Below are 8,700 nucleotides of genomic sequence, written 5' to 3' on the forward strand. Positions count from 1 at the left end.
AACTATTACAAAGAATCAATTTTATTTTGTCCAATGATCTTCATGAATTTTTTTATTATATCCGTCTTGGATATCTATCACTTTGGAACTAATTTTCATATGTTGCTTTTGATAAGCTCAAACAAATATAAGTGAAGATCATGAGCATAAAATTTCTTTCGCTCAAATTAATTTAAGTGAAGCAAGAGAGAATTTATTAAAAAATTACTAACTCCCAAATAAATCTAAGAGAAGCATGAGAGCATTTCTTCAAAAATAATAAAGCACACCGTGCTCAAAAAGATATAAGTGAAGCACTGGAGAAATTCCATAGCTTATAAAGATTTAAGTGAACCATAGAGAGCAATTCTAACAAGTCATGGCATATTTTTGGCTCTCTCAAATAAGTGTGTCCAGCAAGGATTCAAGACTTAAAACAAAAAGCAAAACAAGCAAAGACTCATATCATACAAGACGCTCCAAGCAAAACTCATAGTATGTGACGAATAAAAATATAGTTCCGAGTAAAATACCAATGGTCGTTAGAAGATAGGGGGGATGCCACTCGGGCATCCCCAAGCTTAGTTGCTTGCTTCTCTTTGGATAATAGCTTGGGATGCCATGGGCATCCCCAAGCTTAGGCTCTTCTTACTCCTTATTCCTTCATCCATCGTAACATCACCCAAAACTTGAAAACTTCAATCACACAAAACTCAACAAAACCTTCATGAGCTCCATTAGTATAAGAAAGCAAATCACTACTATAAGTACTGTAGAAAACCAACTCATATTTTATTTTTGCATTATATCTACTGTATTCTAACTTTTCTATGGAAAAAATTCTTCAATGAAAACCATAGAATCATCAAAACAAGCACGCAATGCAAAGAAAACAGAATTTGTCAAGAACGGAACAGTCTCTAGTAATCTGAGAACTTCGAATACTTATGTAACTCCATAAATTCTGGAAAATTAGGAAAATGTGGGCAATTTGTATATCAACCTTGTGTAACAAATTCAGAGCAAAAGCACGTTTCTGTGATTTATTAAAACTATTTTTCTGGGCGCAAAAGTTTCTGTTTTTCAGCAAGATCAAATCAACCATCACCCAACAAGATCCTAAAGGCTTTGCTTGGCACAAACACTAATTTAAACCACAAAAAAACTTCTAACCAGAGGCATAATTGGGTATTTTATTAAAAACAACAAGAAAACAAAAAAGCAAAAAGATACAAGTTGGGTTGCCTCCCAACAAGCGCTATTGTTTTACGCCCCTAGCCAGGCAGAAAGCAAGGATCTACGTATTGTCATCTTTGGTTCTAGATCCATAAGATGCCCTCATGATTGATTCATATGATGGTATAATTCTTGTTCTAGGGAAGTGTTCCATACCCTTCCTTAGTGGAAATTGAAATTTAATATTGCCTTCTTTCATATCAATCACGGCGCCAATAGTACGTAAAAATGGTTTACCAAGAATAATTGGACAAGACGGATTGCAATCAATATCAAGAACAATGAAATATATGGGCACATAATTCTTATTTGCAAGAATAAGAACATCATTAATTCTTCCCATAGGCTTTTTAATAATAGAATCCGCCAAGTGTAAATTCAAAGAACATTCTTCAATATCGGTAAGACCAAGCACATCACATAAAGATTTCGGAATTGTAGAAACACTAGCACCCAAGTCACATAAGGCAAAACACTCATAATTTTTAATCTTGACTTTGATAGTAGGTTCCCATTCATCATGCAATTTTCTAGGAATTGAAACTTCTAATTCCAACTTTTCTTCCAAAGCTTTCATCAAAGCATCAACAATATGTTTAGTAAAATCTTTATTTTGTTCATAAGCATGGGGTGAATTTATCATGCATCGCAACAAAGAAATACAATCAATCAAAGAGCAACTATCATAATTAAAGTCTTTGTAATCCAAAAGAGTGGGGACATCACTAGTTAAAGTCTTGACCTCTTCAAACCCACTTTTATCAATTTTCTCAACAAGATTTTCACCCTCCGAATTATCGGGACGCTTTCTAGCTAAAGTTGACTCTTCTCAAGTCCCTTTACCATCAATTCTAATTTTACTAAACAAGGAATCAATAGAAGAAGCACCAATCGTTTTAAGATCTTCATCACTTTTATGAAAGCAATCACTAGAAAACGCTTTTTCTAAAAATTCTCTTCTAGTTGTAAGCATAGCGGTTCTTTTCTTACTTTCATCCATATTAACATAAAGAGCTTTAATTGATTCCTCTACCTTAGGCACAAAATTTTTCATCTTGTGATTCTCTACATCATGAGAAATTCTATCAACACTTCTAGACAAATCATCAATCTTATTCAACTTTTCTTCCATTGAAGCATTGAAAACCTTTTGAGTAATGATAAATTATTTAATATTATTCTCAAGACAGAGGTGTTCCTATTATTATTATTATAAGAAGGATTACCATAGGAATTTCCATAATTATTAGAGGAATTAATAGGAAAAGGCCTAGGATTAAAATTACCTCTATAAGCATTGTTATTGAAATTATTTCGAGAGATAAAATTCACATCTATGACATCACTATTTTGCTCAATCAAAGTAGACAAAGGCACATCATTAAAATCAATAGGAGCACTTTTATTAGCAACCAATTTCATAAGAGCATCAACTTTTTCACTCCAAGAAGAAAATTCTTCAACCGAATTAACTTTTTTACTAGTAGGAGCTCTTTCGGTATGCCATTGTGAATAATTTGCCATGATATTATCAAGCAATTTGGTGGCTTCACCCAAAGTAATTTCCATAAAAGTACCACCCGCGGTGGAATCTAAAAGATTACGAGAAACAAAATTCAACCCCGCATAAAAATTTTGTATGATCATCCAAAGATTTAACACATGAGTTGGGCAATTCCTTAGCATCAATTCATCCTTTCCCAAGATTGTGCAACATTCTCATGTTCAAGTTGCTTGAAATTCATGATCTGGGTTCTAAGGGAAATAATTTTCGCGGGTGGAAAATACTTAGTAATAAAAGCATCTTTGCACTTATTCGATACTATTGCGAGGCAAAGAAGAAAACCAAATTTTTGCACGATCTCACAAAGAAAACGGAAATAATTTCAACTTCACAACATCATAGTCCACATATTTTTTCTTTTGCATATCGCATAATTCCACAAATGTGTTAAGATGGGACCCGACATCCTCATTAGGAGTACCAGAAAATTGATCTTTCATAACGAGATTCAGCAAAGCAGTATTAATATCACAAGTCGCCGCAGTAGTGGCGGGAGGAGCAATCGGAGTGCTAAGAAAATCATTGTTGTTGGTATGTGAGAAATCACACAACTTGGTGTTCTCTTGAGTCATTGTGACTACGCAACAAGATTGCACTCAAAAACAGATCTGATGAGAAAACGGCGAACGAAAAAGAGGGCGAATAAAACGACAAATTTTTGTGAAGTGGGGGAGAGGAAAACGAGAGGCAAATGGCAAATAATGTAAACTGTAAGGAGATGAGATTTGTGATTAGGAACCTGGTAGATGTTGATGATGTCTCCCTGGCAACGGGGCCAGAAATTCCTTTTGATGACTGCTAGAACTACGTCGGTATTTCCCCAAAGAGGAAGGGATGATGTAGCACAACAACGGTAGGTATTTCCCTCAGTGATGATACCAAGGTTATCGAACCAGTAGGAGAACCACGCAACACTACGTTAACAGCACCTGCACACAAATAACAAATACTCGCAACCCGACATATTAAAGGGGTTGTCAATCCCTTTCGGGCAACGGCGTCAGAAATTGGCAAATGGACGTGAGAAAGTTGTAATATATTGGATAAGTAGATCGCGTATAAAATAAAGAGCAGCAAGGTATTTTTGTATTTTTGGTTTAATAGGTCTGAAAATAAAAGCAAATAAAAATAGATCCCAAAGGCAAATATAATAAAGAAGAGACCAGGGGGCCGTAGGTTCCATTGGTGGCTTCTCTCGAGAAAAATAGCAAACGGTGGATGAACAAATTACTGTTGGGCAATTGATAGAACTTCAAATAATCATGACGATATCCAGGCAGTGATCATTATATAGGCATCACGTCCAAGATTAGTAGACCGACTCCTGCCTGCATCTACTAATATTACTCCACACATCGACCGCTATCCAGCATGCATCTAGTGTATTAAATTCATGGAAAAATGGAGTAATGCAATAAGAACGATGACATGATGTAGACAATATCTATTTATGTAGAAATAGACCAAATCTTGTTATCCTTAATGGCAACGATACATACGTGTCGGTTCCCCTTCTGTCACTGGGATCAAGCACCGTAAGATCGAACCCATCACAAAGCACCTCTTCCCATTGCAAGATAAATAGATCAAGTTGGCCAAACAAAACCCAAATATCGGAGAAGAAATACGAGGCTATAAGCAATCATGCATATAAGAGATCAAAGAAGACTCAAATAACTTTCATGGATAAAAAGATTGATCTGATCATAAACTCAAAGTTCATCGGATCCCAACAAACACGCCGGAAAAAGAGTTGCATCATATGGATCTCCAAGAGACCATTGTATTGAGGATCAAAAGAGAGAAAGGAAGCCATCTAGCTACTAACTACGGACCCGTAGGTCTACAAAGAACTACTCACGCATCATCGGAGAGGCACCAATGGGCATGATGAACCCCTCCATGATGGTGTCTAGATTGGATCTGTGGTTTCTGGAACTGGCGGCGGCTGGAATTGATTTTCGTCGGCTCCCCTAGGGTTTCTGGAATATTGGGGTATTTATAGAGCAAAGAGGCAGTGCGGGAGGCCACCGAAGTGGGCACAACCCACCTGGGCGCGCCCTGGTGTCTTGTGCTCACCTCGGGCTCCCTCTTCGGTACTTCTTTGGCCCATTGGATGTCTTCTGGTCCATAAAAAATCCACAAAAAGTTTCGCTGCTTTTGGACTCCGTTTGATATTGATTTCCTGCAATGTAAAAAACATGCAGAAAACAGCAACTTGCACTAGGCACTATGTCAATAGGTTAGTACGAAAAAATGATATAAAATGACTATAAAATGATTGTAAAACATCCAAGAATGATAATATAATAGCATGGAACAATAAAAACTTATAGATATGTTGGAGACGTATCACTTAACTAGCGAGGAGTCAAGGAAGCGCAGACCAAAACAGCTATGGGTGGCGAAAAGTGATCTAGACAGGCAGTTTACCCATGATTCGTTCATTCGCTCCACGAGGCATAAACCCTCTAATGTGTTTGACCGTATTGATGATAACACAGGGCCGCCGAGGCCAATGATTTGCCTGGCCTGCAACTGTCACGGTTTTGGTTGGACCCGATAGCTGGCGAACTTAGAGACCTGGTACGATCATACAACCCAGCGGTGGTGTTCCTTAGTGAAATAAAGAAAAAAATCAAGGGCCATGGAGAAAATAAAGTGGAGTTTAGGCTTCACAAAGGGTGTGGCGGTGGATTGCGTTGGACAGAGTGGTGGACTTGCCCTTTGGTGGAGAGATCATGTTCAGGTTGTGTGTAGGCCGAGGATCCAGTACTTTATTGATGTAGAGATAATTGTCAATGGCAAAACCTTTAGATTCACTGGTTTCTATGGGGAGCAAAAGGTAGAACTCACGAAAAAAATCATAGGATGCTCTGCATTATCTGAAGGCCAGGATAACTCTGGTTGTGCACGGTTTTTTAATGAGATCCTTACCTAGGAGGAGCAATGGGGTGGTAACCCGAGGCCATTCTCGTAGATGGAAAGCTCTAGAGACTTCCTATCCAACTGTGGGCTAGCATATTTGGGATATACATGGTACACCTTCACCTGGGATAATAAGAGAGAGGGTGATAAAAAATATCCAAGTCAGGTTGGACAGAGCGACGTGCAACAGCGCCTTCATGTCTATGTATCCAGAGACGATGGTCGAGAACCTTGTTACGCAAGAGTTTGATCATATGGCTATTTTGATCTGTGTCATGGAGACGGCTGCTGGCACACGGCTTAGTGTGGCACACCCTTCTCAGTTTGAGGAAATGTGGACTAGGCATGAGGGGTATGACTGGTTAATAATGCATGGACGGAAGGTGGCAGACTGTTGGGTCGGCTAACGTATGCAGCAAGCTACACCATCTCACTCACTTGAAGCGGCTTGAACTACGTCAGTATTTCCCCAAAGAGGAAGGGATGATGGAGCACATCAACGGTAGGTATTTCCCTCAGTGATGAGACCAAGGTTATCGAACCAGTAGGAGAACCACGCAACACTACGTGAACAACACCTGCACACAAATAACAAATACTCGCAACCCGACATATTAAAGGGGTTGTCAATCCCTTTCGGGCAACGGCACCAGAAATTGGCAAGTAGACGGGAGAAAGTTGTAATAGATTGAATAAATAGATCGCGAATAAAATAAAGTGCAGCAAAGTATTTTCGTATTTTTGGATTAATAGATCTGAAAATAAAAGCAAATAAAAATAGATCACGAAGGCAAATATAATAAAGAAGAGACCCGGGGGTCGTAGATTTCACTAGTGGCTTCTCTCGAGAAAAATAGCAAACGGTGGGTAAACGAATTACTGTTGGGCAATTGATAAAACTTCAAATAATCATGATGATATCCAGACAATGATCATTATATAGGTATCACATCCAAGATTAGTCGACCGACTCCTGCCTGCAACTACTACTATTACTCCACACATCGACCGCTATCCAGCATGCATCTAGTTTATTAAGTTCATGGGAAAACGGAGTAATGCAATAAGAACGATGACATGATGTAGACAAGATCTATTTATGTAGAAATATACCCCATCTTGTTATCCTTAATAGCAACGATTGCTACCTCTTGAGCATGCGTTGGTTTTCCCTTGAAGAGGAAAGGGTGATGCAGCAAAGTAGCTTAAGTATTTCCCTCAGTTTTTTAGAACCAAGGTATCAATCCAGTAGGAGCCCACAAGCAAGTCCCTCGTACCTACACAAACAAATAAGAACCTTGCAACCAACGCGATAAAGGGGTTGTCAATCCCTTCACGGCCACTTGCAAAAGTGAGATCTGATACAGATGATAAGATAATATTTTTGGTATTTTTACGATAAAGATTAAAGGTAAAGATTGCAAAATAAACAGCGACAGAAATAGCTAGTTGACGGGAGATTAATATGATGGAAGATAGACCCGGGGGCCATAGGTTTCACTAGTGGCTTCTCTCAAGATAGCATAAGTATTACGGTGGGTGAACAAATTACTGTCGAGCAATTGATAGAACTGAGCATAGTTATGAGAATATCTAGGCATGATCATGTATATAGGCATCACGTCCGCAACAAGTAGACCGACTCCTGCCCGCATCTACTACTATTACTCCACACATCGACCGCTATCCAGCATGCATCTAGAGTATTAAGTTCATAAGAACGGAGTAACGCATTAGGTAAGATGACATGATGTAGAGGGATAAACTCAAGCACTATGATATAAACCCCATCTTTTTATCCTCGATGTCAACAATACAATGCGTGTCGTTTCCCGTACTGTCACTGGGATCGAGCACCGCATGATTGAACCCAAAGCTAAGCACTTCTCCCATTGCAAGAAAGATCAATCTAGTAGGGCAAACCAAACTGATAATTCAAAGAGACTTGCAAAGATAACCAATCATACATAAAAGAATTCAGAGAAGATTCAAATATTGTCATAGATAATCTTGATCATAAACCCACAATTCATCGGATCTCGACAAACACACCGCAAAAAGAGTTACATCGAATAGATCTTCAAGAAGATCATGAAGAACTTTGTATTGAGATCCAAAGAGAGAGAAGAAGCCATCTAGCTAATAACTATGGACCCGAAGGTCTGAGGTAAACTACTCACACATCATCGGAGAGGCTATGGTGTTGATGTAGAAGCCCTCCATGATCGATTCCCCCTCCGTCGAAGCGCCGGAAAAGGCCCCAAGATGGGATCTCACGGGTACAGAAGGTTGCGGCGGTGGAATTAGGTTTTCGTGGTGCTCCTCGATGGTTTCAGGGTACGTAGGTATATATAGGAGGAAGAAGTAGGTCGGTGGAGCCACGAGGGGCCCACGAGGGTGGAGGGCGCGCCCAGGGGGTAGGCGCGCCCCTCCTACCCCGTGGCCTCCTCGTGGATTTCTTGACGTCCACTCCAAGTCCTGTGGATCACGTTTGTTCCAAAAATCACGCTCCCGAAGGTTTCATTCCGTTTGGAATCCGTTTGATATTCTTTTTCTGCGAAACACTGAAATAGGCAAAAAAAAATAGCAATTTGCACTGGGCCTTGGGTTAATAGGTTAGTCCCAAAAATAATATAAAAGTGTATAATAAAGCCCATTAAACATCCAAAACAGAATATATAATAACATGGAACAATAAAAAATTATAGATACGTTGGAGACGTATCAAGCACCCCCAAGCTCAATTCCTGCTCGTCCTCGAGTAGGTAAATGATAAAAACAGAATTTTTGATGTGGAATGCTACTTAGCATATTTCTCAATGTAATTTTCTTTATTGTGGCATGAATGTTCAGATCCGAAAGATTCAATATAAGAGTTTAGTATTGACATAAAAATAATAATACTTCAAGCATACTAATCAAGCAATTATGTCTTCTCAAAATAACATAGCCAAAGAAAGCTCATCCCTACAAAATCATATAGTTTGGCCATG

This window comes from Aegilops tauschii, chromosome 3 (assembly GCF_002575655.3).
Source record: "Aegilops tauschii subsp. strangulata cultivar AL8/78 chromosome 3, Aet v6.0, whole genome shotgun sequence".
NCBI lineage: Eukaryota > Viridiplantae > Streptophyta > Magnoliopsida > Poales > Poaceae > Aegilops > Aegilops tauschii.